The sequence below is a fragment of the Triticum dicoccoides genome, chromosome 3B, assembly GCF_002162155.2.
Source record: "Triticum dicoccoides isolate Atlit2015 ecotype Zavitan chromosome 3B, WEW_v2.0, whole genome shotgun sequence".
NCBI lineage: Eukaryota > Viridiplantae > Streptophyta > Magnoliopsida > Poales > Poaceae > Triticum > Triticum dicoccoides.
The window spans coordinates 420854388-420882269 of NC_041385.1; the positions used below are offsets into that span (position 1 = coordinate 420854388).

General features: G+C 47.2%; 1 long non-coding RNA gene across 1 annotated transcript; it reads right to left on the reverse strand.

Annotated features, from left to right (window-relative positions):
• Positions 1 to 18871: 18871 nt before the first annotated feature.
• On the reverse strand, positions 18872 to 21672 carry LOC119281330. Its single transcript, XR_005138381.1, has 5 exons — positions 21629 to 21672; positions 21364 to 21507; positions 21235 to 21288; positions 21022 to 21134; positions 18872 to 18904 (listed from the first exon to the last, which is right to left on the reverse strand). It is a non-coding gene; the product is annotated as an uncharacterized LOC119281330 (long non-coding RNA).
• Positions 21673 to 27882: the final 6210 nt, after the last annotated feature.

Here is a 27882-nt window from a genome sequence, read left to right on the forward strand (position 1 = left end):
CATATGTGCGACCACCAGACGTCGATGATCTAAGCCACATAATTCAGCAGCCAGACGAATCGGTCAGACAATTCTGGACACGGTTCTTAACCAAGAAAAATCAAATCATTGACTGTCCGGATGCAGAGGCCCTTGCAGCCTTCAAACACAACATCCGCGACGAATGGCTTGCCCGGCACCTAGGACAGGAGAAGCCAAAATCAATGGCAGCCCTCACATCGCTCATGACCAGCTTCTGTGCGGGAGAATACAGCTGGCTAGCCCGCAGCAACAACCTAACCAAAAACTCTGGTAGTTCGGATATCAAAGACAGCAATGGCAGGTCGCGTCGCAATAAGTACAAGCGCCGCATTAACGGCGATAATACTGAAGATACGACATTCAACGCCGGATTCAGAGGCTCTAAACCTGGTCAGCGAAAAAAGCCATTCAAAAGAACTACTCCGGGCCCATCCAATTTGGACCGGATACTCGATCGCTCGTGCCAGATACACGGCACCCCCGAAAAGCCAGCTAATCACACCAACAGAGATTGTTGGGTGTTCAAGCAATGACAAGGGGCCGCATAGCAATGACGAGGAGGAGACACGGCCGCCGAACAATAGAGGACAGAAGGGTTTCCCCCCACAAGTACGGACGGTGAACATGATATACGCAACCCACATACCCAAAAGGGAGCGGAAGCGTGCGCTCAGGGACGTATACGCAATGGAGCCAGTCGCCCCAAAGTTCAATCTATGGTCCTCCTGCCCGATCACTTTTGATCGAAGGGACCACCCCACCAGTATCCGCCACGGCGGATTCGCTGCATTGGTTCTAGACCCAATCGTCGACGGATTTCACCTCACTAGAGTCCTGATGGACGGCGGCAGCAGCCTGAACCTGCTTTATCAGGATACAGTGCGCAAGATGGGCATAGACCCCTCAAGGATTAAACCCACAAAGACGACCTTCAAAGGCGTCATACCAGGTGTAGAGGCCAATTGTACTGGCTCAGTCACACTTGAAGTGGTCTTCGGGTCCCCGGATAACTTCCGAAGCGAGGAGCTAATCTTCGACATAGTCCCGTTCCGCAGCGGCTATCATGCACTGCTCGGACGAACCGCATTTGCAAAGTTCAATGCGGTGCCGCACTACGCATACCTCAAGCTCAAGATGCCAGGCCCTCCAGGAGTCATCACGGTCAATGGAAACACCGAACGCTCTCTCCGAACGGAGGAGCATACAGCGGCTCTCGCGGCGGAAGTGCAGAGAAGCCTCTTAAGGCAATTCTCGAGTCCGGCCGTTAAGCGACCGGACACCGCCAAGCGCGCCTGGAGTAATCTACAACAAGACCACTTGGCACGTTCCGAGCACGCGTAGCAATGCGGCCCCAACCCCAGCCCTCGCGAAAGCGCGAGACCAGTACCACGCGTACATCATTACGCTCTGGAGATACCATGGGCATAAGGGGAGGGGCATGACCACGGCAGTCCCAGAGTGCGGATAAACCACACCAGGGGCTCCCAAATTTGTCATTCTTTTTTTTCTTCTTATTCCCAGGACTCCGTTTTCTAGAAGCCCTGTCTAACAGTAGATCTGCCACACTCACGATGCAAGAGCCAGGGAAGCAGAAAGCTACGACGAGTATCCAGGTGGTCTCCATTACGAGCATTATACCTGTTTTACATATCATTCCACAGCCTATCCCTGGAGGGGGACATGTTAAATAATCCCACCCCTTGCTTATCGCACTATTTTTATCGTTCTGCCTTCATTGCAGTATTTTTTGAATAAACAATGCATCGCTTTTCGTCTATCATTGCATTCCTTTTTATATATGTTCACTTATGACATGTTGCACCCGTACGCTTTGGTACGGCCAAATACACCAGGGGCTTCAGTTCCCCAAATTATGGTCTGATAAGTCCGAACACTTTCACAAGTGCGGCACCCCGAACTTATAGCATTATATGCATCGGCTTCGAATCATGTCTTGGGTCAATAGTTGGGTTTGCCCGGCTCCCATGTTTTGGTACCTTACGTTCCATTATATCGGCTAAGGTACCGCTGGGAGAACCACTGCGATTGTGCCCCAGTTGAGCTGGGTTGAGCACCTCAGTGGAGAAAGCTAAAACTGACCGTCATGATGGGGTGAGAGCCGGTCGCTGTTCGAGAGGTTTCTTCGAGTCCCTAAATACTTATGCCGCTTAGAGCGAGGAACCGGCTTTGTCCGGCCCAGGCGTGGATAGCGCCCCGAATTCGGCCTTCCGAACACTAGGGGCTTCACCGAAGTTTAAAATTATAGAATTCTATGGCTAAGTGAGAGTGTTCAAGCATTATAAGTCCGGTTGCCTCATTCGTTGCGTTGAGCGCCTCCCTAGAAGGACCCAAAAATGGGAACAAGAGCACTCAAGTTTATCCCGAACACCCCAGCACTCGAGGCATGGGGGCCGAAGCCAACGACTTGCCATCTCTCAGATTTGATAAACGGCTGCACAGAAGGTAATATTTTAAATTAACAAGCGTTGCTTAGCGCATTTGAACAAAGTTTTCAGCGCACAGGATAACTAAATGCGAGTCTACTCAAAAATTACATCTTTGGAGCATTCACCCGCAATAATGCGGGCACCCTTCAGGACACCCTTATAATACATCTCGGGCGTGCGATACTCCTTGCCCGGTGGTGGCGCGTTCGTCACAAGCTTCTCGGCACCCATCTTGCCCCAGTGCACCTTAGCGCGGGCAAGGGCCCGACGGGCACCTTCAATGCAGGCGGAGTGCTTGATGACGTCAACCCATGGACAGGCGTCCACCAGCCGCCGCACCAGACCGAAGTAGCTCCCAGGCATGGCTTCTTTGGGCCACAGCCAAACTATGAGGCCCTTTATTGCCTGTTCGGCCACCTTGTGGAGCTCGACCAGCTGCTTCAGCTGGTCTCTCAGGGGCACCGATGTCCGGCCTCAGCATACTGAGACCAGAACACCTTTTCCGTCGACCTCCCCTCCTCGTCTCTGTAGAATGCGGCAGCATCAGACACGCTACGGGGCAGATCTGCGAACGCTCCTGGAGAGCTCCGAATTCAGGTAAGTAACAAGTAATTCACTTTTACATGCTTGCTTTGCATGAAGAATGCCTTACCCGCCGCTATCTTCTTTACTGCCTCGATTTCCTGGAGGGCCTTTTGGGCTTCGGCCTTAGCGGCTTTGGCACTATCAAGAGCCGGCGCGAGCTCGGACTCTCGAGTCTTCGAGTCACGCTCCAAACTCTCGTGTTTTTCCACGAGAGCCTGGAGCTCTTGTCGTACCTCCGCCACCCGCGCCTCCTGCTTTTCTCGCTCGGTGCATTCCGTGGCCGCATTGTGTTCGGCCACGGACACCGCCTCCTTCAGGGTCGCCACCTCGTTCGTAGCCCCTGGAGTACCCACGTTATTCCTGTCATTTTTTGCAACCAAAATCCTTTTCTGTAAGGTACAACTTTAATAACGTGTTACTTACCTTCCTTGTCCTCCTTCAGTGTTGTGCTCCTTCAGTGTTGTGCTCCTTGTCGATGGAAGCGCTGTTGAGCGCCTCCAGCAAGTTATCCGGCGCCTCCGGTTGGACGGAGGCCACCGGCATCGCTGTCTTGCCCCTCTCACGAAGGGGCCACCCGCCGGACTCCGGAACCACCAAAGGCTCCGGTGCGGAGTCCGGTCCAAAGTCCGGGAGGTTGCCCTGCGGCACCTCCAGGGCCTCCTTCTCCTGGCTGGTCCCCTTCTGGGACCCCACCTTGGCGTCGTCTGTGTCACGGGGGGAGGAGGCGGTCGGAAGTGAAGCACTATTCACATCCGACGAGCCCAGGGACCCGCTCGACGAAGCGGGGAGATCGTCCTTGGGCAGACTACATGGTTGTATTCGGCGTTAGAAGACACTATGCGACGAAAGAAAAATTATGAGTTATTCCGGAATCCGGACACTTACGATCACGCCAGGGGCTTGGCCCTAGAGGGCCACTCCACTTCGCCGTCGTCGGCATTAGTGGAACAGTCCGGAAGAAGGGTCCTTCCCTTCTTGGACCCTTTGGCCTCCCCCGTTGGGGAAGCCTTCCTCTTCTTCTCTCCCCCCGCTGGGGGAGAGGCCTCTTTCTTCTCCTCCTCGTCTTCGTGGGAGGAGTTCGCCTCGGAGTCATCGGACAATGAGTCCGATAACACCTGGCGCCGGGAACTCCTCCGGGTTCCCGTGGCCTTCTTCTTGGCCTTCTTCTCCGGCACCACGTAGGGCGCCGGGACCAGCAGCCCCGTCAAACGGGCGTCCGCTGGGTCTTCTGGAAGGGGAGCCGGACAGTTAACCTGCCCGGATGTCTTCTGCCAGGCCTATTAAAGGTAATGGGAGTTTAGATCCCGCATAGAATCAAACTATGGAAAACAAGTGTCCCGTAAAGGGTAATATAGCTTACCTCGCCAGCCTGACGCTGCGAGCTGAATCCGCGATCTTCGGTATCGGATGCGGGAGCCTCGGCGCCCTTGAACAGCACCCTCCAGGCCTCTTCGTACGTAGTGTCGAAGAGCCTGCTCAAGGTCTGGTGCTGTGCCGGATCGAACTCCCACAAGTTGAAATCCCGCTGTTGGCACGGGAGAATCCGGCGGATGAGCATGACCTGGACTACGTGGACAAGCTTGAGCTTCTTGTTCACCAGGGTTTGGAGATAGGATTGGAGTCCGGTCAGCTCCTCCGAATCGCCCCACGACAGGCCCTTCTCTTTCCAGGAGGTGAGCCGTGTGGGGATGCCCGATCTGAATTCGAGGGCCGCTGCCCATTCAGGGTCACGCGGCTCAGTGATGTAGAACCACCCCGATTGCCACCCTTCGATGGTTTCCACGAAGGCACCCTCGAGCCAGGTGATGTTGGGCATCTTGCCCACCATGGCGCCTCTGCATTCCGCTTGATGGCCGCCCACTACCTTCGGCTTGACATTAAAAATCTTTAGCCATATGCCGAAGTGGGGCTGGATGTAGAGGAAGGCCTCGCACACGATGATAAACGCCGAGATGTTGAGGATAAAATTCGGGGCCAGATCATGGAAATCCAGGCCGTAGTAGAACATGAGCGCCCGGACAAATGGATGGAGTGGGAATCCCAGTCCGCGGAGGAAATGGGGAAGGAACACCACCCTCTCATGGGGCCTGGGGGTGGGGATGAGCTGCCCCTAATCGGGGAGCCGGTGCGCGATATCGCTAGATAAATATCCGGCCTTGCGCAGCTTCTTGATGTGCCCCTCCATGACGGAGGAGGCCATCCAGTTGCCTCCTGCTCCGGACATGGTTGGAGAGGGTGGAGGTGAGATGTGCGGACTTGGGCGCTGGAGCTCGAGTGCGCGGAGATGGATAAGCAAAGGAGGAAGAAGGCATAGGTAAAAAGGTGGATCCTTATCCCCTTATATATGGGCGGACAAAACTATGCGTCCCCACCAGCCCGGTAAAACTCGCTTATCTCCCAAGCGCCGCAATCAATGGCGCGGTTGGGTTACCCACGTCCGCATTGATGAGAATCCCAGATTAAGGGGACATGATCTTTGCTTTGACAAGACGTGCCAAGGAAACCGCTTCGCTAAACGCGCTGAGGTGGAACAATAAAAACGATTCGATTAAAGGCTTGGCCGTGGTGTGACGTCATGCCACGAAATACGTCAGCAGATTGAACTTGTGTAAATATTATTCTCTCTATGGTGGTATGTGGAATTTATTTTGCAGAGCTGGACACTATCCTGGTGTTTGAAATCTTCTATGAATTATTCGGAGGAGGAACCCGCCTTGCAATGCCGAAGACAATATGCGCGTCGGACTCATCGTCATTGAAGCCTGGTTCAGGGGCTACTGAGGGAGGCCTGGAGTAGGGGGTGTCCGGATAGCCGAACTATCATCATTGGCCCGACTCCAAGACTATGAAGATACAATATTGAAGACTACGTCCCGTGTCCGGATGGGACTTTCCTTGGCGTGGAAGGCAAGCTTGGCGATACGGATATGTAGATCTCCTACCATTGTAACTGACTCTGTGTAACCCTAGCCCTCTCCGGCGTCTATATAAACTGGAGGGTTTTAATCCGTAGGACGAACAACAATCATACCATAGGCTAGCTTCTAGGGTTTAGCCTCCTTGATCTCGTGGTAGATCTACTCTTGTACTACCCATATCATCAATATTAATCAAGCAGGAGTAGGGTTTTACCTCCACCGAGAGGGCCCGAACCTGGGTAAAAACATCGTGTCCCTTGTCTCCGGTTACCATCCGCCTAGACGCACAGTTCGGGACCCCCTACCCGAGATCCACCGGTTTTGACACCGACAGCCCAAATAAAAAAAGAGGCCAAAGGCCCAAACAAAAAAATATTAGAGAAAAGGAGAGAAGGGACAATGCTACTATCTTTTTTCCACACTTGTGCTTCAAAGTAGCACCATGATCTTTATGATAGAGAGTCTCTTATTTTGTCACTTTCATATACTAGTGGTAAATTTTCATTATAAAACTCGGCTTGTATATTCCAACAATGGGCTTCCTCAAATTCCCTAGGTATTCATGAGCAAGAAAGTTGGATGCACACCCACTTAGTTTCTTTTGCTAAGCTTTCATATATTTATAGCTCTAGTACATCTGTTGCATGGCAATCCCTACTCACTCACATTGATACCTATTGATGGGCATCTCCATAGCCCGTTGATAGGCCTAGTTGATGTGAGACCATCTTCCTCTTTTTGGTATTCTCCACAACCACTACTCTATTCCACCTATAGTGTTGTTTCCATGTCTGGCGCTGATGTATTGCGTGAGCGTTGAAAAAGTTTGAGAATACGAAAGTATGAAACAATTGCTTGGCTTGTCATCGTGGTTGTGCATGATTTGAGCATTTTGTGTGACGAAGATGGAGCATAGCCAAACTATATGATTTTATAGGGATGAACTTTCTTTGGCCATGTTATTTTGAGAAGATATAATTACTTTGTTAGTATGCTAGAAGTATTATTATTTTTATGTCAATATTAAACTTTTGTCTTGAATCTTTCGGATCCGAACATTCATGCCACAATAAAGAAAATTACATTGATAAATATGTTAGGTAGCATTCCACATGAAAAAAAAATCTGTTTTTCTCATTTACCTACTCGAGGACGAGCAGGAATTAAGCTTGGGGATGCTTGATACATCTCCAACGTATCTATAATTTTTGGTTGTTCCATGCTATTATATTATCTGTTTTGTATGTTTAAAGGGCTTTAATATGCTCTTTTATATTATTTTCAGAAATAACCTATTAACTGGAGGCCGAGTGCCAGTTTCTGTTCTTTTGCCTAGTTTAGTGTTTCATAGAAAAGGAATATCAAACGGAATCCAAACGGAATGAAACCTTCGCGATGGTGTCTCTAGGATCAAAAGCAAACCAGCAGACTTGGACATGAAGTCGGAGACGCAATGAGGCAGCCATGAGACAGGAGGGCGCGCCCAGGGGGGTAGTCACGCCCCTACCCTCGTGGGCCCCTCGTAGCTCCACCGACGTACGTCCTTCGCCTATATATACTCTTATACCCTAAAATCATCAGGGGGAGCCACAAAACCACTTTTCCACCGCCGCAACCTTCTGTACCTATGAGATCCCATCTTGGGGCCTTTTTCAGTGATCTGCCGGAGGGGGAATCGATCACAGAGGGCTTCTACATCAACAACATAGCCTCTCCGATGAAGCATGAGTAGTTTACCACAGACCTTCGGTTCCATAGTTATTAGCTAGATGGCTTCTTCTCTCTCTTTTATCATCAATACAAAGTTCTCTTCGATGCTCTTGGAGATCTATTCGATGTAATACTCTTTTGTGGTGTGTTTGTCGAGATCCGATGAATTCTGGATTTATGATCTCGATTATGTATGAATATTATTTGGTTCTTCTCTGAATTCTTATATGCATGATTTGATATCTTTGCAAGTCTCTTCGAATTATCGATTTAGTTTGGCCTACTAGATTGATGTTTCTTCCAATGGAAGAAGTTCTTAGCTTTGGGTTCAATCTTGAGGTGTCCTTTCCCAGTGACAGTAGGACAGCAAGGCACGTATTGTATTGTTGCCATCGAGAATAAAATGATGGGGTTTATATCATATTTCTTGAGTTTATCCCTCTACATCATGTCATCTTGCTTAATGTGTTACTCCGTTCTTATGAACTTAATACTCTAGATGCATGTTGGATAGCGGTCGATGTGTGGAGTAATAGTAGTTGATGCAGAATCATTTCGGACTACTTGACACGGACGTGATGCCTATATTCATGATCATTGCCTTAGATATCTTCATAATTATGCGCTTTCTATCAATTGCTCGGCAGTAATTTGTCCACCCACCGTAATATCTGTTATCTTGAGAGTAGCCACTAGTGAAACCTATGGCCCCGGTTCTCTTTCTTATTATATTGCATCTCTTTTATTTACATCGAATCTCGTTTACTATTTTGCAATCTTTACTTTCCAATCTATACAACAAAAATACCAAAAATATTTACTTTACTATCTCTATCAGATCTCACTTTTGCAAGTGGTCGTGAAGGGATTGACAACCCCTTTATCGTGTTAGTTGCAAGGTTCTTGATTGTTTGCGCAGGTACTAGGTGACTTGCGCATTGTCTCCTACTGGATTGATACCTTGGTTCTCAAAAACCGAGGGAAATACTTACGCTACTTTGTTGCATCACCCTTTCCTCTTCAAGGGAAAACCAACGCATGCTCAAGAGGTAGAAATTATTTCTAGAGGCCCAAAGATTCGGTTCATAGTCGTCGGCAAGCGGGCCTGCTACCCATGTTGGTGTCGACCTCAACTCGCAAGCGCCAGCGTCGGAAGGGTTCTTGGGGCTTGAGCTCTACTGAGCCTTCCTCCAGAGTGACGATGACGAGCTCCTCCCCGGGTGCGTGAGGGGCTCTGGGCTCCCTCCCTATCGCTAATGACTTCTGTGATGAGTTAGCTCATGCTTTGTTTCATGGAGTGTATTTTTCTTGTGAAGCTTGATTGACGACTTGTATGTTTAAGTGGGATATCTCATTTGTATGGACAAAGTAAAATTTATAATGTTTTGCATACTTGATTTGTAAAGATGGTTCGTTTATGTCAATTGTGAGTGGGAGGAGGCCAAACAAGAGCCGACCACACCAAATCCGGCAGGAAATAGGGTCCAAAGTAGTCAAATGATTGAGAAAGAGCATTTATTGTCAATCTAACACTGCCATCCATACACCTCTTTGGTTTAGAGTTAGTTCAGGGTTAGAATCTAACTCTAACCTCTAACTGAGTTAGAGCTCTCCTCGTCTCGGATCATCGCCATCATACTTTCCCCATTCATGTGTTTGCAGTATCCTGCAAATCAAAGAGGCCCTTAGACTGGTTTAGGTCTGGTCGCTTCTTATGAACGTGCTCTGGTGTCTACGAAAATAATCCGATTTCATGAAGTAATTCATTTATTAATTTATTCTTCTATGGGGGGTTTGCATGTAATTTGTGAGGTCTGAAATGTAAAGTACCCTGGCATATGCTCCAAGTCGTGCATGAACTATGATCTAGATGCTTTATATCCCACATGTCAGCGAAAGGGAGCACGTGGAAATAGCCTAGGAGTACATATAGTAGGATAAATGCGTGAAAAAACATGTACTGTGAAGCGTAGCTGCGGTTCGAAAATGAGACCTAAAGTGATGACAGGTATAGGTCGCACGCACCCAACTAGTGGTACTAGACATACAACTACTTTTTTCCTCAAAAAAAAGAGGTACGAGTGCTCAGTACTCCCTATTCTATCAACACGAGTCCCATCTGACAACAGCGTATGTGATATAGCTAGCTCTTCTCCCACGTTTCTCTCTTCTAATTCTAAACCCAATCGACGCCCGGTGGGTGGGGTGGGGATTGGCCGATGGTCGGTTTGCTCAACTGCGCCCCCACCTCACAGTGAAAACGTTACGACTGGAATAAAAATGCCATATACTCCCTCCATTCCTAAATATAAGCCTTTTTTGATATTTCAAATGGAATACAACATATGGATGTATGTAGACATATTTTAGAGTGTAGATCCACTCATTTTGCTTCATATGTAGTCACTTGTTGGAATCTCTAGAAAGACTTATATTTGGGAATGGAGGGAGTACTATACTAATAAAACATTAAGTCCACGAGGCAATGTAGTGTTGGTTACAGGAGGCAAGAAGAAGAGATGCATCCATCGACGACGTCTACCTCCTCGACCCAGGGTGCCGGCCCACCGAACGGCAGCTAAGTAGCAGCGGGTTTCGTGGCCAGGTCGACGTGCTTCTAAACAATGTCGTCCAAAGATTCCAGCCGCCGGAAGAAGGCCAACGTCTTTCTGTCCTCGCTGGCCTTGTAGTGGCCTATGTAGACGATTCCTTGTAGACGTGGATGTGCAGCTCGATAGTTTCTTGCATGGCGAGGCGCTGCGCGGCCAGCGCGGCCTCGAGGTGCACATTCTTTGCCGCGACCTCCGGCAGCTACAGGGCCACCAGGGCTTGAAAGAGTTCGTCACCATGGAGACCGATGAGGGTGGCTGAGGGAGTCCTGAACTAGGGGGTCCCTCGGGCGTCCGGCCTATTAGCCATGGGCCGGACTGATGGGCTATGAAGATATGAAGACCGAAGACTCTCACCCGTGTCCGGATGGGACTCTCCGTGGCGTGGAAGGCAAGCTTGGCGACCAAATATGAAGATTCCTTTCTCTTTAACCGACCTTATGTAACCCTAGATCTCTCCGGTGTCTATATAAACCGGAGGGCTTAGTCCGAAGGACGGATAATGATAATCATAGTCATACAGGCTTGACTTCTAGGGTTTTAGCCATTACGATCTCGTGGTAGATCAACTCCTTTAATACTCATATTCATCAAGATCAATCAAGCAAGAAGTAGGGTATTACCTCCATAGAGAGGGCCCGAACCTGGGTAAACGTTGTGTCCCCTGTCTCCTGTTACCATAGACCTTAGATCCGCTGGTTTTGACACTGACATTGGTGCTTTCATTGAGAGCTCCACTATGCCGTCCCCAAAAGGTTTGATGGCTCCTTCAATCGTCTACAACAACGTTGTCCAAAACGAAACCTTCCTCCCCAGGCAGATCTTCGTGTTCGGCGGCTTCACACTGCGGGCCAACTCGCTTGGCCATTTGGAGTAGATTGATAGCTACGCCCCTGGCCACCCGGTCAGATTTGGAAGCTTGAACTACGTCACGGACATCCGCGGAGACTTGATCTTCGACGGATTCGAGACCGCGGGGGCCGCTCGCTGTCACCTCGATGAACATGACTTAAATCTGTCATCGGACCATAACCAGGAAATAGCTCCTGTGGCTGCCCTGGCATTAGATCCGGAACAGATCGTGCCATCCGAGGACGGGAAGCTCAACCCCGCCATAGAGGCCGCAGACTTCGCAGTGTTGGAGCCTCACACAGACTTAACATCGCGGGATATCTGTGTCTCCGGAACCCCAGACTCGTTTCCAGCTATAAGTTCAGAACCATGTGCGTCCGCGGACGACGAGCCTGGTCGGTCATCGATCATCAAATTCAGCGCTGCGGACATCTTCCGGCACTCGCCTTTTGGCGACGTGCTAAACTCATTAAAAAATCTATCCTTGGCGGGGGACTCACAGCCGAATTATGTCCGGTTCGAACTGGAGGCTGATGATGGAGAATTTCACTTCCCACCTGCCACCCACTCCATAGCCACCGTCGAGGACTTAACCGACATGCCAGCTTACGGCTCCGAAGACATCGATGGTATGGATGACGATGCCGATGAGGAGCAGGGCCAAAACCCGCCATTTACAGGCCGCTGGACGACCACTTCTTCCTGCGATGTGTACATGGTGGATACACCTGAAGAAACTAACAACAATGACAAAGAAGATCCAGTTGAGGATAAACCCCCTGATACGCAGCCCAAATGCCGACGCCCGTGGCACCGCTCTAAGTCACATCGTTCAAAAGACATCAATACTGGCACCGGAGAAAATAATACTCCGGGCGATGCCGAAAACAATGAAGACCCCATTGAGGCAACCTCCGAACAGGAGGAACGGGAAGACGGGAAAGTTAGCCCAGATGAACAGGCCCTACATGACGACCGAGAGGACGATAATTATCTTCTACTCTCCAAAGATGAGGTAAGCCTCGGCAACGAGGATTTCATTGTCCCTGAGGAACCTCTTGAGCAGGAGCGCTTCAAGCGCCAGCTAATAGCCACTACAAGGAGCCTGAAGAAGAAGCAGCAGCAGCTTCAAGCTGACCAAGATCTGCTCAATGAAAGATGGACTGATGTCCTGGCAGCCGAAGAATACGGCCTCAAGCACCCAACCAAGAGTTACCCGAAGCGCAAATTGCTACCTCAGTTGGACGAGGAGGCACCGGGGCCCGTACCTCCCTCACGCAATGCGGCCTATCGACCATCACGCGGTCGGGACAATGCGGCGGACCGACCACCACGCAGTCGGGATAAAGCGGCAATTGAAGCCGAACAGCAGCCCGCCCCACCTGAACGTAGAAATGGAGATAAAACAACTTGGGGTTATACACATGACCTTCGGCAGGACCTGGACAATAGAGCAGGTCATACCCGATTGATCTATGGATCGCGAGGACGTGCCTCGACACGCGGTGACAAGACGTGACAAACCTAGTCACGCCCGGGCAGAAAACCACAGACGGACTCCATCGGAGCTACGTCGCGACGTGGCCTGATATAGAGGCGCCGCACACCCTCTTTGCTTCACTGACGAAGTAATGGATCATGAATTCCCAGAAGGGTTTAAACCCGTAAATATTGAATCATACGATGGAACAACAGATCCTGCGGTGTGGATCGAGGGTTGTCTTCTCCATATCCATATGGCCCGCGGAGACGACCTTCATGACATCAAATACTTCCCATTAAAACTCAAAGGACCAGCTCGACACTGGTTAAACAGTCCGCCTGAAAACTCTATTGGCAGCAGGGAGGATATGGAAGACGCCTTCCACGACAACTTCCAAGCTACATATGTCCGGCCACCGAATGCCGATGACTTAAGTCACATTATCCATCAACCTGGAGAGTCAGCTAAGAAGCTCTGGACTAGGTTCTTAGTTAAAAAGAACCAAATTGTAGACTGTGCGAACGCAGAAGCCCTAGCGGCCTTCAAACACAGTGTCCGGGATGAGTGGCTTGCCCGCCACCTTGGTCATGAAAAACCAAAATCCATGTCAGCCATTGCCGCTCTAATGACCCGCTTTTGCACCGGAGAAGATAGCTGGCTCGCTCGTAGAAGCAATAGCGCCAGCTATCCGGGCACTTCTGAAGTATGAGACGGCAATGGGAAGCCACGACGCAATAAATACAAACGTCGCAATAAGTTTCGACTGCTGTTCATTCCGATCTTAGGTCTCGCTCAGATGAGGGAACCCAGCCAATCAAAAAAGCCATTCACGATAAATAGAGACGGACCATCCAATTTAGACAAGATATTGGGTAGGCCCTGCCAGATTCATGGCCACCCTAATAAACCAGCTAATCACACCAACAAAAGCTGTTGGGTCTTCAAACAGGCCGACAAGTTAAATGCCGAACACAAGGGGAAGAGGCCGCCCGGCGACAGCGACGACAAAGAGACTCACCAACCAAACGCCGGGGGTCAGAAGCAGTTTTCCCCCGAAGTAAAAACAGTGAATATGGTATATGTGACACACACCCCTACAGGGGAACGCACGGAACACTCCCTCCATATAGAAGACCATACTATGGCTACCTCAGCCGAACTATAGAGCGGCCTTATCACACCGCATAACTCATCGGCCATTAAGCCGCCGGTATCCATTCAACATGACCGATCAATGTCCATACTGGACAAGCAATTCGGCTTCCGCTGTTCGCCTAATATGCCTGCAAAGTCGGTACCATGCATACATAATTATGCACTTAAAATATCCTGGGCATCGGCGGAAGCACAATATGGATGGGCCTGCAAGCACTCCCATAACCTCCCCTATTTTTCTAAGTACTTTTTCTTTTTTATTATCCTCTCCACAGGTGGCTCAAAGGCTTGTCATCTCACGGACTCTATCAGAGTTCGGTTTCGTACACTCATCCAAAGGCTATTCCTGTCAAGGAGACCCTTAACCGAGGACAGGCGGCGCAGACGTGCGACAAGAGGTCCAAAATAACTTTTTGTAGACCGCACTCTCTATTTCGAGCCTGTAAAGTGCCTTTTTCCTCAGCCTTTGACCCCTGGCATGTCAAATAGCAAGGGTTGTGGCTTTGTTATCTATATAATAATGATTGGCATATCACTCAGGTCCCTGTAAAAATAATCCGCATCCAGCGTTCTTTTTTTTCTAAAGAACTGAATTTTGCTGCTGTGGCTGTTTCACACATACACCTCGGCGTAACTTGCCAGGGGCTCGGTATGGGAACAAATGAGTTGCCGACAAGTCCGAACAGCTTTATTGCATACTTCGGCGTCACGAGTTTCTCCTTATATGCATCAGCTCCGAATCATGTCTTGGGTCAATAGTTGGGTTGCCCGGCTCCTGTGCTTGCTACCTTACGTTCCACTCTATCGGCTAGGGTAGTAAAGGGAGAACTAATGCGATTGTGCTTCCGGTTCATATGGTGAAGCACCTCAATAGAAAAAGCCGAAAACTGACTGTCATGATGCGGCAAGAGCTGTTCAACCACTCGATGGCTTATCGGAATCTTTTGTGATTCCCTCCGTGTCATACAAAGGACCTTTTTTCAGGTCAAATATGTAACGCATCGTATTGGAATAAGTCGCGTGCATACCAGGGGCTATATTGTAGACCCACCATAAAACTCCTATGGCTAAGTGAAAGTGTTAACACCCTATAGTCTGATTGCTTGGTTCGCCGCATTGACACCTCCTTCATGGACCAAGACGTTGGGTTAAGAGTGGTCAAATGCTTTTCTGAACACACCCATATTTCATACGAGGGGGCTGAAGCCGACGACTGAAAAACTTTTAGATTATACAAAAACGGCCGCACAGGAGGAAGAAAAGCCTTTAGGTGAAACTAAAATAGAAAATAGACTTATTATAAAATCGTCTTTTACAATTTCCATACACTTCACTCGAATATTATGTCTTTCGAACATTGGCCCTCTATCAAGCGGGCAGCCTCTAAGACATCCTCGAAATAATGCTCCGGTGCATGATGGTCCTTGCCCTTGGGTGGACTCTTCGCTTCAACATCGATGGCTTTCATCTTCCCCCAGTATGTCTTGACACGGGCAAACGCCATCCGTGCACCTTCAATACACACTGACCGCTTAACAGCGTCGATACGCGGCACTACATCAGCAAGTCGCCACACCAAACAAAAATAACTATCCGGAATTGGCTCGGTCGGCCACAGCCGGTCTATGACATCCTTCATGGCAGTGCCGGATATCATGCAAGTCGCCGCATCTATTTTTTCAGCAGCAGCGGGCGCTTTGATGCACCAAATCGTGACCAGAAAAGCTTCTCCGTTGCATACCCTTCTTGCGCTTGGTAAAACTGCGCCGCATCGGAAGCACTCTTCGGCAGGTCCAATAACGCGTCTGTAGAACTCCACACTTGATTAAGTGGGGCATAATTCGGATCGCCGAACTTTGTCTGTAATAGAAAGGGCTTACCAGCCGCGATCTCCCCAGCTTGCCGGATATCCTCCCGGGCCGCTCTAGATTCGGACCACGCTTCTTTTGCCTCTCGTAAGGCCTTGTAAGATCATCCGTTTTGGCTTTGTTATCCCTATCGATGAATTCATAGCGGTTAGCGGCATCCTTTAGTTCGCGCGCCATCGTGGATATTTTCTCCTCGTCTTGGCGCCGAGCATCCTGTTCAGCCTTTAACACGGCTGATGCCTTTTCGGCAGCCGCATTGCTAAATGGGGCCTGCTCCTTGGCTCGGGCTAGCTCCACCCGAAGAATCTCAACTGCGGCGACACCATCTGCAGCCATGCATATCCAGTACAAAAAATACACTTCCGTGATGATACGTGTTTGTCACAGTAGGTCGCGTTTTTTGTCATGCATGTACATCCATGACGATTTTATGATAGAATCATGATAGTCATACATGTGCTGTCGTAGAAGTGTCCCATGACATTACCAAAATTATCATCACGGAAGTGTCCACTTCCATGACGATAAATCGCGCGTCACAGAAGTGCTTTCGTCAAGGGTGACCGACACATGGCATCCACCGTAACGGAACGCCGTTAAGCTATTGGGTCAGATTTTGGATCTGATAACCTGTTAACAGCCCTGACCAATGGGAAATTTCCGCGTGTAAATTTCTGATTGGCTGAAGGGAACACCTGTCAGCTCGTCAGTGGGCCAGATGTGGCTCGTCCATTGGAGGAGACATGCCTATGATACGTCGACACGTGGTTGGGCCCAACAGAGGCCCATATAGGTTAAAAAGGCCGGCCCAGTCAAAGGCCCATAGTACTTAATCAGGTACTAGTGAACCAGCCCAATAATGTCCTGCTTAATAAAGGCCCATTTACGGCCCGAAGCCAGATCTGGCCCGTTAATTTCGCCCAATATTTGGGCCCATTTGCGGCCCGAAGCCAAATCTGGCCCGTTAATTGTTCACCCAATAATTGCACCCATTTGCGGCCCGAAGCCAGATCTGGCCCGTTAATTGTTCGCCAAATATTTGGGCCCAACTACAGCCCAGTGACTTTCGGCCTGTTAGAGGCCTGATGTAGACATGGGCCCATTTGAGCCCGGTGTGACTTTCGGCCTGGGAATGGCCCGTGCTACCCATGGGCCATATATGGTCCGACGGGACATCGGGCCCACTAACGGCCCATGCTAAAGGTGGCAATAGTTAAGCCCAGCATGACTTTGGGCCTGTTATAGGCCTGTCGCGTAATTCGGCCCGTTGATGCATGTACTAAGCTTTCGGCATCTTAAAGGCCCATGATATCAGTGGGCCAACTAAGGCCCGAGATATGTTTCGGCCTGGTAACGGCCCGTGAGCTAACTAGGCCCAAAAAGGCCCGGTCTACATTTCGGCCTGCTGAAGGCCCATCGACGACTAGTGAAAATTGAGGCCCAACATGCATTTTTGCCTGCTAAAGGCCTGTGGTTTTATCTCGGCCGTAACAGGCCAGTACAATATTTAGCCTGTTAATGGCCCAATGCTACCTGGGCCAAACTAAGCGTTGGGTCAGCAAAAAGCCCAACTAAAATATAGGCCGGTGTAACTTTGGGCCTGGCGCAATGTGTGAAGGCCCCAATCATTCGGGCCCAAGAAAGACGCAGGCCGGCCCAATTGTGGCCTGCTAAAAACAAGGCACGTTTGAGTCGAATGTTTTGGCTACGTCGACTACAACTGATTTTTTTTCAGATAGCGAATGATGGGAGTAACTAGTAGGAACTAAGAACAAACCTACTCTATACAATAAAGAAATTACGACATAGTAACTAAGAATAAACCTATACTATAGAATAAAGGATTTAAGGTATATTACATCCACTGGGCATCGAAGTTCGCCACCAGTGATCATAAAGCGCAACGAAGAAGCAGATTACAAAAACTGGGCACAATTGTAGCATAACAAAATAATACTGAACCGAGACCACTTCCAAGACAGTTCAAGAAAGGTTAGCCTTGCGGGGGAACTGCTGGGCAAGCTGCTGAGCAAGGCTGTGAGACCGGCCTAGCATGTCGGTCATAGCTTCCAGGTGTAGCTGTTTAGCAATGGGGTTCTCATTGGTGTTCTCCACAATCTTTCTTAGAGATAGGACTTCAAGTCGAAGTTGAGTTGTAGAATGCCTTTTTGCTAGAACTTGGGACTGAAGAAGTCGAACTGATTCAGACAACGAATTCTGTGAGCTTGTCTGACTATTAGTCTCAAGTAACTTGAACACTACATCAAGACAAGACTTTGGGGTTGTCTCGCTATCTTTAAGATGTTTTGCCTTCTTTGCTGCAATATATGTTGGGTTTGTCGCACAACCTTCAGCAGACTTGTGCATGCCATCAGGCATATCACCCTGAAACAAAGCAGAGAGATGACAGGTTCTGCACGTGTATAAACAAAAGGCATCTATTATATCTGTGCTGTCAATTCCATCCAATTTCAAATTATATCTGTGCTGTCAATTCCATCCAATAATTGTGCTGTCAATTCCATCCAATTTCAAATTAGAAAATAAAGAGTAAGTTCAAAATATCAATAGCATAATTTGGCATCTATTATATACTTAAAACAAAAGGCAAACAAGCCATTACGTGCGTCCACATAGATTAAATTATCTTGATCCTTTATTTTATCTTTTAACGGCTGAGATTAAAAGATGCAAATGTAACGTAAAAATATGTACATGTACAAGTAGTATAACATGCCACGTACAAATAGTGCACATAGGTTCCATCCAAATCGTCAACTAGCCCGCAGAAAAAAAAAATCTTTTAATCAATGGGTCAAGGAAGCAAAAATAGTAGGAAACCTAAACAAATAAGGACAACGATTGGACCTAACCAGACCTCACGTGAGGAAGTTCCAAAACAGGAACCAAGACATGAAAAAAAGACAGGTTTTCGATCTTCTTTCACGGCTCGGCCACCTCAACCCACGCACCTCCACCCATATATAAACAAGTACAGCCGGCCGCAAAAGCAACACCAAAAATTTGGAAGTCGGCAACCAAGATGGCTTGAAGACATCACACGCGACTCGGCAACTCAGATGGCTTGAAGACATCACACGCAACTAGGCAACTCGACGTTTGATACACAAAGCCACCTCCAGCCGCTTCACTCTATGTCCGACGAAGTCACGCCAAAGCACACTCAACGCATGACGAAGCCATGCCCAGCTACTCCAATTGACCTCGGAAGAAGTGACGCCAAAGCACTTTTGGCCTAAATCATCAGATAATTTGGTAATTGTTAGTAACAGTCTTATTTTCTCCGGATAGAATCTTTATAAACACTATATCAATTGACAAATTGTTCCCTATTAATATTCAAGGCAAAACACTATGACATGCAAGAAGTTGAGCGACTTAAATACAAGGGGACGGAACTGGAACATTCATCAAGTAAAACAAATATGAATGTGGTATTCAGTCAATCCTACCACTGATGAGCTTATTAGCCCAGATATGATATAAGTGCAAAGGATCATCAGAAATCGACCAAACAATCAGTGCGGAGATCTCGGACAAAGATGTTGATCCGGACGGATATGAAGCTGTTGAAAATTTCATGATGCACGGGCCTTGCAGAGAGGCAAATACAAAATCACCATGCATGATGGACAACAGATGCACTAAACACTTCCCAAAAGGATACAATGTCGATACCACAATCCATGAGGATGGGTTTCCAGTATATAGAAGGTGAGACAATGGAAGGAAGATCAAAAAGGGAGGAGCAATGCTCAACAACAGATTTGTCGTACCATACAACCGCAACCTTTTGGTCAATTCCAAGGTCACATAAATGTCGAGTGGTGCAACAGGCCCAGGTCAATCAAGTACCTATTTAAGAACATCTATAAAGATGACGATCAGGTAATGGCCTTACTAAAGGAAAGAGATGCGGCAAACGACTATGATGACATCAAGAAATACCTAGAGATGAGATACATATCAACAACTGGAGCATACTGGCGGATATTCCAGTTTGATCTACACACCATCGTGATCCACCAGTCAAGAGACTACCATTCCACATTGAAAATGATCAAGAAGTTATTTTTCTGGACTCGACTGACATTGATAAGATAGTAGAAGGCCAGGATCCACGAGTACTAAGTTCACTGAGTGGATGGAGGCAAACGAAATACATGAGGCGGGAAAAGAATTAACCTATGCAGAATTCCCATCAAAATTTGTATGGAAAAGCGAAACCAAAACTTGGGGAGCCGAAAAGGGGCTTCGCTATTGGAAGAATCTACTATGCACACTCTGCAAGTGGCAACCGGTATTATATGAGAATGCTTCTAAACACCAAGAAAGGATGCACATCATTCAGGATATTGGAACCGTTAATGGAGTTGTTCACCCAACATACAAATAAGCATGCCAAGCGCTTGGATTTCTTAATGACGACAGTGAGTGGATTGAATGCATCAATGAAGCATAATGCTGGGGTTCAGGGACACAATTACGACAATTATTCACCACAATTTTATGACATTGTGAGGTGACCAGCCCAAAGATGTTGAGGGAATCAACATGGGAGGCACTGATAAAGATATCCAGTACAAAATAAGAATTATCCTTAACTTTCCTATGCTGCAGCTCACTGATTCATAGGAAAAGGCATATGGTCTGATTGAGATAGAGAAACTAATGAGGCAAGAAGGAAAGACACTAAAGGGCTATCCAGATAAAGAACTACCAAATGCTACAGAACTTGAAGAACTTGGGAACAGAATGATAAACGAAAAACTTAGCTATGGCATGGAGGCACTAAAGAATGAGCACCAAACCATAATAAGCAATGTTAACCATGGCCAGAAAATGACCTTTGATGCAATAATGGAATCAGCTGAGAAAGGACTTGGAAAATAGATATTTGTAGAAGGCTACAGTGGCACAGGCAAAATTTATCTATGGAAAGCAATTACAACGAAGCTACGGTCAGAGGGAAAGAAAGTACTTGCGTTAGCATCATCTGGCGTTGCAGCTTTGCTCCTACAAGGTGGAAGAATAGCGCACTCAAGATTCCACATTCCAATAAATACCATGGAATAATCAACATGTGAAATAAAACAAGGCTCACATTTGGCTGAACTGGTAAAGAAGACCTCACTAATACTATGGGACGAGGCTCCTATGGCAAACAAACACTGCTTCAACGCACTAGAAAATAGCCTTAGGGATATTCTAAGGTTCACAAACCAAAATAGTGAAGAAAGGCCATTTGGTGACATGAAAGTTGTGCTAGAAGGTGACTTCAGACAAATACTTCAAGTGATAATAAAGGAAAAGAGAGAGCAGATAGTAAATGCCTCGGTCAAAAGGTCATACCTATGGAAGTACTTCGAAATATTTAGACTAACTGAAAACATGCGGCTAAAGTCTGTCAGAAGATCCAATAGAAAAGCAAAATGTGGCCGAATTTGCAGAATGGATATTACGATCTGCGATGAAAAAAACGGAGATGATTGGGTAAGAATACCTAAAGGCATAATTCTACATAAAGGAGAAGACCCCAAAGAAGAGATAGTAAAAAGCACGTACCCAAACTTGCAGCAAAACTATCGTAACCGTGAATTTCTCGAAGAAAGAGCAATCCTGTGTCCAAGGAATGAAACAGTTAAGATAAATGACTACATAATGAGCCAATTACAAAGTGAAGAGATGAAATACCTATACTTGGACACTGTGTGCAAGGCAACAATGAATTACAACACAATGGAGAATATGTGTGCAACAGAGTTCCTTAGCAACATGATCTTCCCAGGAATTCCAATCCACGAGCTAAAACTGAAGGTAGGTTTGCAGGTGATGCTCCTACGAAACAAGCAGCCGGTTTATGCAATGGCACAAGAATGACTATCACACAGCTGGGAAAAAAGGTACATTGAGGCACAAATAATCACACGAACACACGTCGGTGACAAGGTATACATACCTATAATCATTATGTCACCAAGCGACTCAAAGTGGCCCTTTGTGCTAAAAAGAAGGCAATATCCTCTATCAGTTTATTTCGCAATGACCATAACCAAAAGCCAAGGTCAATCCCTAAACAAGGTGGGCCTATATTTGCCTAAGCAAGTCTTCTTCCATGGGCAATTATATGTAGAATTATAAGGAGTCACAAGCAGAGAAGGATTAAAGGTGTTGATTGACAACAGGAGTACCCAAGCAAAGATAGCGCAAAGAATATAGTATACAAAGCGATCTTCAAATTTTTTGTTATACAAACAAATGCATATGAAGGCCAAATAATCATGATTAAACAATACAATGTATGGTCCAAAAGTGTGACGTCCATGTTTTAGATTTATGGCCGGAAATACTGTACAAAAAGGATGTTATAGATTGGATTTCTTATTATTTTCGTAAACACAAAATAAGAACATGACAATGCATATTATTATTGCCATACACTGCTTTCATGCATACATATGTTAACAAGTGTGTACGTGTAGCTTCCTTTCTGTATGACAACAATCAATTGGCACTTATTAATTTAAAAGTATATACTCCATTATTTCTTATTATAGCGGATGAGCTTTAAAGATGAAAAGGTTACGTAAGACATAGAGCGCGTACACAATAGATCATTGACATGTGTACGAGGAATTCTTTTTTTTCAAGAGAGGACGTACAGGGAAGTCCAACATGCATACGTACACATTTTAGTTAGAAAAGCACACCAACTTCAACTCAAAAAGAAAAAGCACACCAACTTTTTTGAGATAACACACGTATAGGGGAGTCCAACACGCATACATAGACATTAGTTAGAAAATGAAAACAACTAAAAAGAGCAAACTACGAGAGGTCTGTTCTCAGGAATAAAAAGCACATACACAGCCGAAAAAAGGCAGGAAGGTCTATACCAAATAAAAAACGCCTTATCAAATAATATTGAAAATATATATGAGTCTTTCCCGGACATGTATGCCGAACTTGGAAGAGCCGGTGTCCCTGTCTATCTAGGATTCTAATTGAATGCAAATCTTATTTTTGCAACTTTTTTTAACACTGTTTTGCAACTCCCACAAGCACGCATGCAAACAGGAAAGCTAGCATACATGTATGCAAGCTTATCTCCGTACTTGCACGACAAATAAGAACATAGACATCTATAATACCATAGCTAACACATCAAAATATCCCATACACTTATCAAACTACCGCGCATTGAATACAAAAGCGATGAGCGCCCAGCTAATTGAAATATCAAATCCATAGATTCGCACAGGATCTGCACTAGATGAGTTAAGAAAACATTGTATCTGGTGAACCCCACAAAAATTATTTTTAAAATTAATTTGGTAATACAAAATGTTTGCAAAAGAATCATAGATATTCTATATGAAGTCCATAAAAAATAATTCTGTAAATTACAATGAAAGAATATTTTAGCAATTTTCAATGAGTAGTTACATTTTCTTAGATGAGCAAGTTACATAGTAATTAATAACCAAAAGATTAGCATGATTGCAACTGTATTGTCGTAATCAAGGAATGCAATTATAACATGTCGGGGCAAAGGAAACGAGATGATAAGGCGAGACTGAACAATGTTTAGACTTGATCTCATGGCAGCAATTTCTCAAAACAATATAGAAACATAGCCAGACACTGAGAGATGAGATGTGGAAGAGGTAAATCATGACCTTAGTAAGAACATGACAATGCATATTATTATTGCCATACACTGCTTTCATGCATATAGATGTTAACAAGTGTGTACATGTAGCTTCCTCTCTACATGGGCAAAAGTTTTAAAATCTTATTACAAAGTTTGGATAATAACCACTTTGATAAACATGATTCTGAAATCATATTAGCTGACAAGATTCCATAAGCAAGATAAGAAACCATATGTGTAGCTAATTCGGATCTTGCATTTGTGTGTGCACCATATAACATTGTATATGTTCACCATATAGCAGTGCCTATACGTGGTAATTAAGATGCAAGAAACCAACAAGAAAAATAGCCGCACATAAATCGCTGAACTTGAAAACTTAACCTGTAGCTAGACGCATGCATGTTTCACATTAAGCTGATGCTTTTGCTACCTACCTCAGTAAAAGTGCATCTAAACCTCCTTTTTTTACTGTCAATCAATAATTAAATGCAAGGGTCTCTTGCTAGGTTCAGTTAGACTTAATTCCAACAGATCCATATGTTTTCTTTACTGTGTTCTCTACTACAGAATTCAGAAAACAAGTATAAGTGCACTTCTCCACACACAAAGTTTTGGTATAATTTTTGATTTCACACGAAAAGTTGTTTAGTAATGGAAAGATAAAATCTTATTCTGATTTCTAGATCATTCAACTTCAAAAAAAACTTATATGGTTGAAACAACACTTACATTTGGTAGAGGTCCGGGCAGCAGGAGGGCAACAGCTAACAGCCACTCACAGAAGATACTCACGTCTTGCAGATATTTCTTCCTCCGCGAGCTCCCTCAATGCCTCCGCGGCCCCAACATCCAGAGCCTCCGGGCACGACAAGTTTGAGCGGCGTAGCCCGCGTTCCCACTGGAAATCTCCGTGACCGCGTTGCCAGAGTCGACGAGTTCGCCGAGATCCACGCACTCACCCAGCCACATGTGCCACCACCAAGGAAGAAAAATCAGGAGAAAAGAAGCGACATGTGGATCTGGGATAGCGTGAGGATTAGTTTCCTGATGGGGCACAGAGACGCCGTCCTTCGCCGGCGGCAAATCGGAAGAAATGGCGGATGTGTATGAGGAGCCTGGTGGGGATCGTACGGGAGGAGAGGAGAGTTCTTTTTTTTCATGGAGAGAGAGAGAGAGAGTTCTATGTAGATATTTTTTTAGGGCTGAGAGTTCTATGTAAATGACTGGGACTGGGGACTACAGGCTGTTTTACTTAGAAAAAATATTATATGGAGTGGTAATCATCTTCACTCATGGGCTTACAGAAAAGTACGTTCGGCATGACACATGATACATGGGCTATGCAAGATGGGCTATGCAAGATTGGGTACAATATTTTTTTTTAGTTCTTGGTATCGAATACACAGATCCTAGCAAACATAAAAACCATAAAAATATGCTTTCTTTTTTGCCGGTGAAAAATGCTCTTAAAATATGGAACTTAGACTTCCCGAAAAAAATAGATGAAACTTATACATTGTTATTCAAAGGATCATATGATCTAAATCTTTAGATTTTTCACCTGTAGATAATCAGCAAGATTAGTAAGAATCAACAAACATTTTTCAATGATAGGGAAATATATATAAATTACATGCCAAAATTCATGTTGGAAAATAAACAACTTTTGCATTTCTCAAACTACCATAAACAATTCAAAAGGGATGTCATTTAACGGGATAAAAAACAAGAACAAAATGTGAGCCAAACTAAAATAAGAGTAGATAGAGAAATTGGAAAATAAATATGATTAATGAGGCTGTAAAAATGAACAAGGTGTGAATAAAAATTATTATAAAATTACATACACTATATGTACAAATCCATACACTCAAACAGAAGACATCAACTGTCCCATATATAAAACATAACAAAAACTACTCTAGCCGCGCAATTGCGCGGGTGCACCCGCTAGTTATTCATAATGCGGGGAGCTTCACCACAGTACTGGATTACCATGTCAACATAACAAGCATAGATGAAGGGCAAAGAAAATCATTGTATCTATTTTGGATAATGTGCATGACATGTTGTTCATATCATCAGCCACATCAGTAAGATAAAATAGGAGATGACAAGGAGCAAACGTGGGCTGCTTCACCACACACTGGATTATAGATCCACAAAAACAAGCATACATATAGGGAGTATTAAGTAATGTGCATGGTATGAATAAGGAATTTGGTTTTACAAGTATTAGAACTTATGGTTCTTGCGAACATGCATTTTGGTAGAAACAACAAACTAAACAGCAGTAAACGATAGGGAGTATGAGAAAATTAAACAGCAGTTGAGGATAAAAGCTTTAGAAGGACTGACTTACATTAACAATTAACACCGGCTTTATAATGCCCTTCTCCATGTCAAGGGAACGATAACTCAAGAATTTCAGCACATAATCTTCTTCATAAGCATTGCCTGTACTCTACTGTCGGCGTTCTAGGAACGGGGGTCCCCTGACTTGCCTGCCTGCAGCCTGCGGCGTGGCTCAAGTGGGGGCCCAATGCAGCCCAGCTTCATCAGCTCAAGATCAAGACCCTCGTGAGGGGCCAAGCCTCGCAGGGCGGACGACAGGAAGCTTCCTCAGGAGAAGCCTCCCCAAGCAGGCTCGCGAGGAGGCAGAGAGATCAAGGCAGGGTACCTCCCGAGGAGCCCGTGACGCAAGCCATGACGATCGGGACTAGGCAGGCGCCAGGCGGGAGCCGGCCTGCGCAGTGTCCTTGTTTCCCTTTCGGTGCAAAGGGGGCAAGTGGGCAGACCAAGGCATTAGGCAAAGGACCGCTTTGGTGCAACAAGATCAAGACTAGCAGAACAGTAGGATGGAGGTCATCGTGGAGCCCAGGATGGCGTCATCGTCAGAGCCTTTGGCAGCCGAAGACCAACTTTAGTCAGGAAAAGTGTACCAGATGTTCCCCTTCAAAATGGCCAATTGTTGGCGCCCTTCCCGCTCATTATTTGGGAAGAGGCCCAGGGCCTCCCTCTATAAATAGGACTAGCCACCACAGGGTGGAGGCATCAAAAAACAGATCGAAGGGAGAGTGAGAGAAGTGACTGAACTCACCCAAGCAGTTCATTGCACCAGCTCAAGAACAGCCCCTCGCGAGGCTGTTCTCCCTTTGTACTATTCATCATCAGCCCCTGAGGCAATCCACCACACCACACACTAGAGTAGGGTATTACACCACAATGGTGGCCTGAACCAGTATAAATCTCGTGTCCCTTGTGTGTTCATCTTTCTTGCTTAGATCCTTGCGAGACTTCGAGACGTGAGCTGGTAGGGGAGAGATCTTCGTGCGCACCCCAGTGTTCGAACCTCAAGGGTCTGCAACAACCCGAAATCCGACATTTGGCGCGCCAGGTAGGGGTGCGCCAGAATCTTTCTTTCGCTAGTTGTGTCTGATCTTCCGCCGTGTCCATGGCTGACGCTCGCTGAGCTCGCGCCGATCGTCGGTTTGCTCTCGCCACCCGCGTCGCCCAGACGGCGCCCGTCGGCGGTGGCCCTTGTCGTTCCCCGTCGCCTGCTGCCAACGCCACCACCGGCCCGGCGGGGAACAAGCAGCAGGCCTCGTCCCTGCATCCTTCGGTGCGGCGTGTTGGCCGCACCGCCATCCCGTCGCTGACTCCAGCTGGTTCATGGTCCCACGTCCGTCGCGCCCCCACGGACACGCACGCTGCGCTGCTCCTGGTGCGTGAGCTCCTGCACTACCGTCCCGTCGACGACCTCTATGAGGACTGGCTCGCCCGCATCACCGAGCTCGTCAGCGCCGCAGGGGGCTCTCCCATGCCGTCCTTCTTGCTGCCTCGCCCTCCATCCTGCGCAGGAGGCGAGGAGCAGGAGGTCCCTCCACCGCCTCCTCCCCAACAAGGCGCCCTGGCTCCAAGGCGCGTGGCCCCAGGACGAGACCCTCCGCGTCCGGCGCCTGCGTGACAAGAAAGGAGCTCCCAAGAGATCCCTCGCCCCCAAGAAGGCGCTCACGTGCTCCCAGCACCGGAGCGCCACAACCGCATCCCTGCACCGCCATGTCAAGACCCTGCGCTGCTCCAGGCAGCGGTGCGCAAGAATGTCCAGGAGCAAGCCCCGCATCAACAGGGAGCTCCGGGGGCCACCGCAGGCTGCCGCTCTTTCACCGCCGAGCTGCGTAGCATCGCATGGCCCGGCAAGTTCAAGCCGGACCTACCTCCTCGCTACGACGGCACTGCAGACCCCGCGGAGTTCCTCCAGCTCTACGACCTGGGCATCAAAGCCACCAACAGGGACAAAAAGGTCATGGTGAATTGGTTTCCCATGGTGCTCAAGGACGATGCCCGCACCTGGCTCCTGAACCTGGATGCTGGCACGATCTCCTCTTGGGACGAGATGCGCACCCGCTTCATTGCCAACTTCCAAGGCACTCGCGACCGGCCCCCGGCCAGGAGCGACCTGCGCTGCATCAAGCAACAGCCAGGAGAGACCCTGCAGAAGTACATCCAGCGCTTCAACAACGCCCGCCTCAAGATCCCTAGGGTGACTGAGGAGG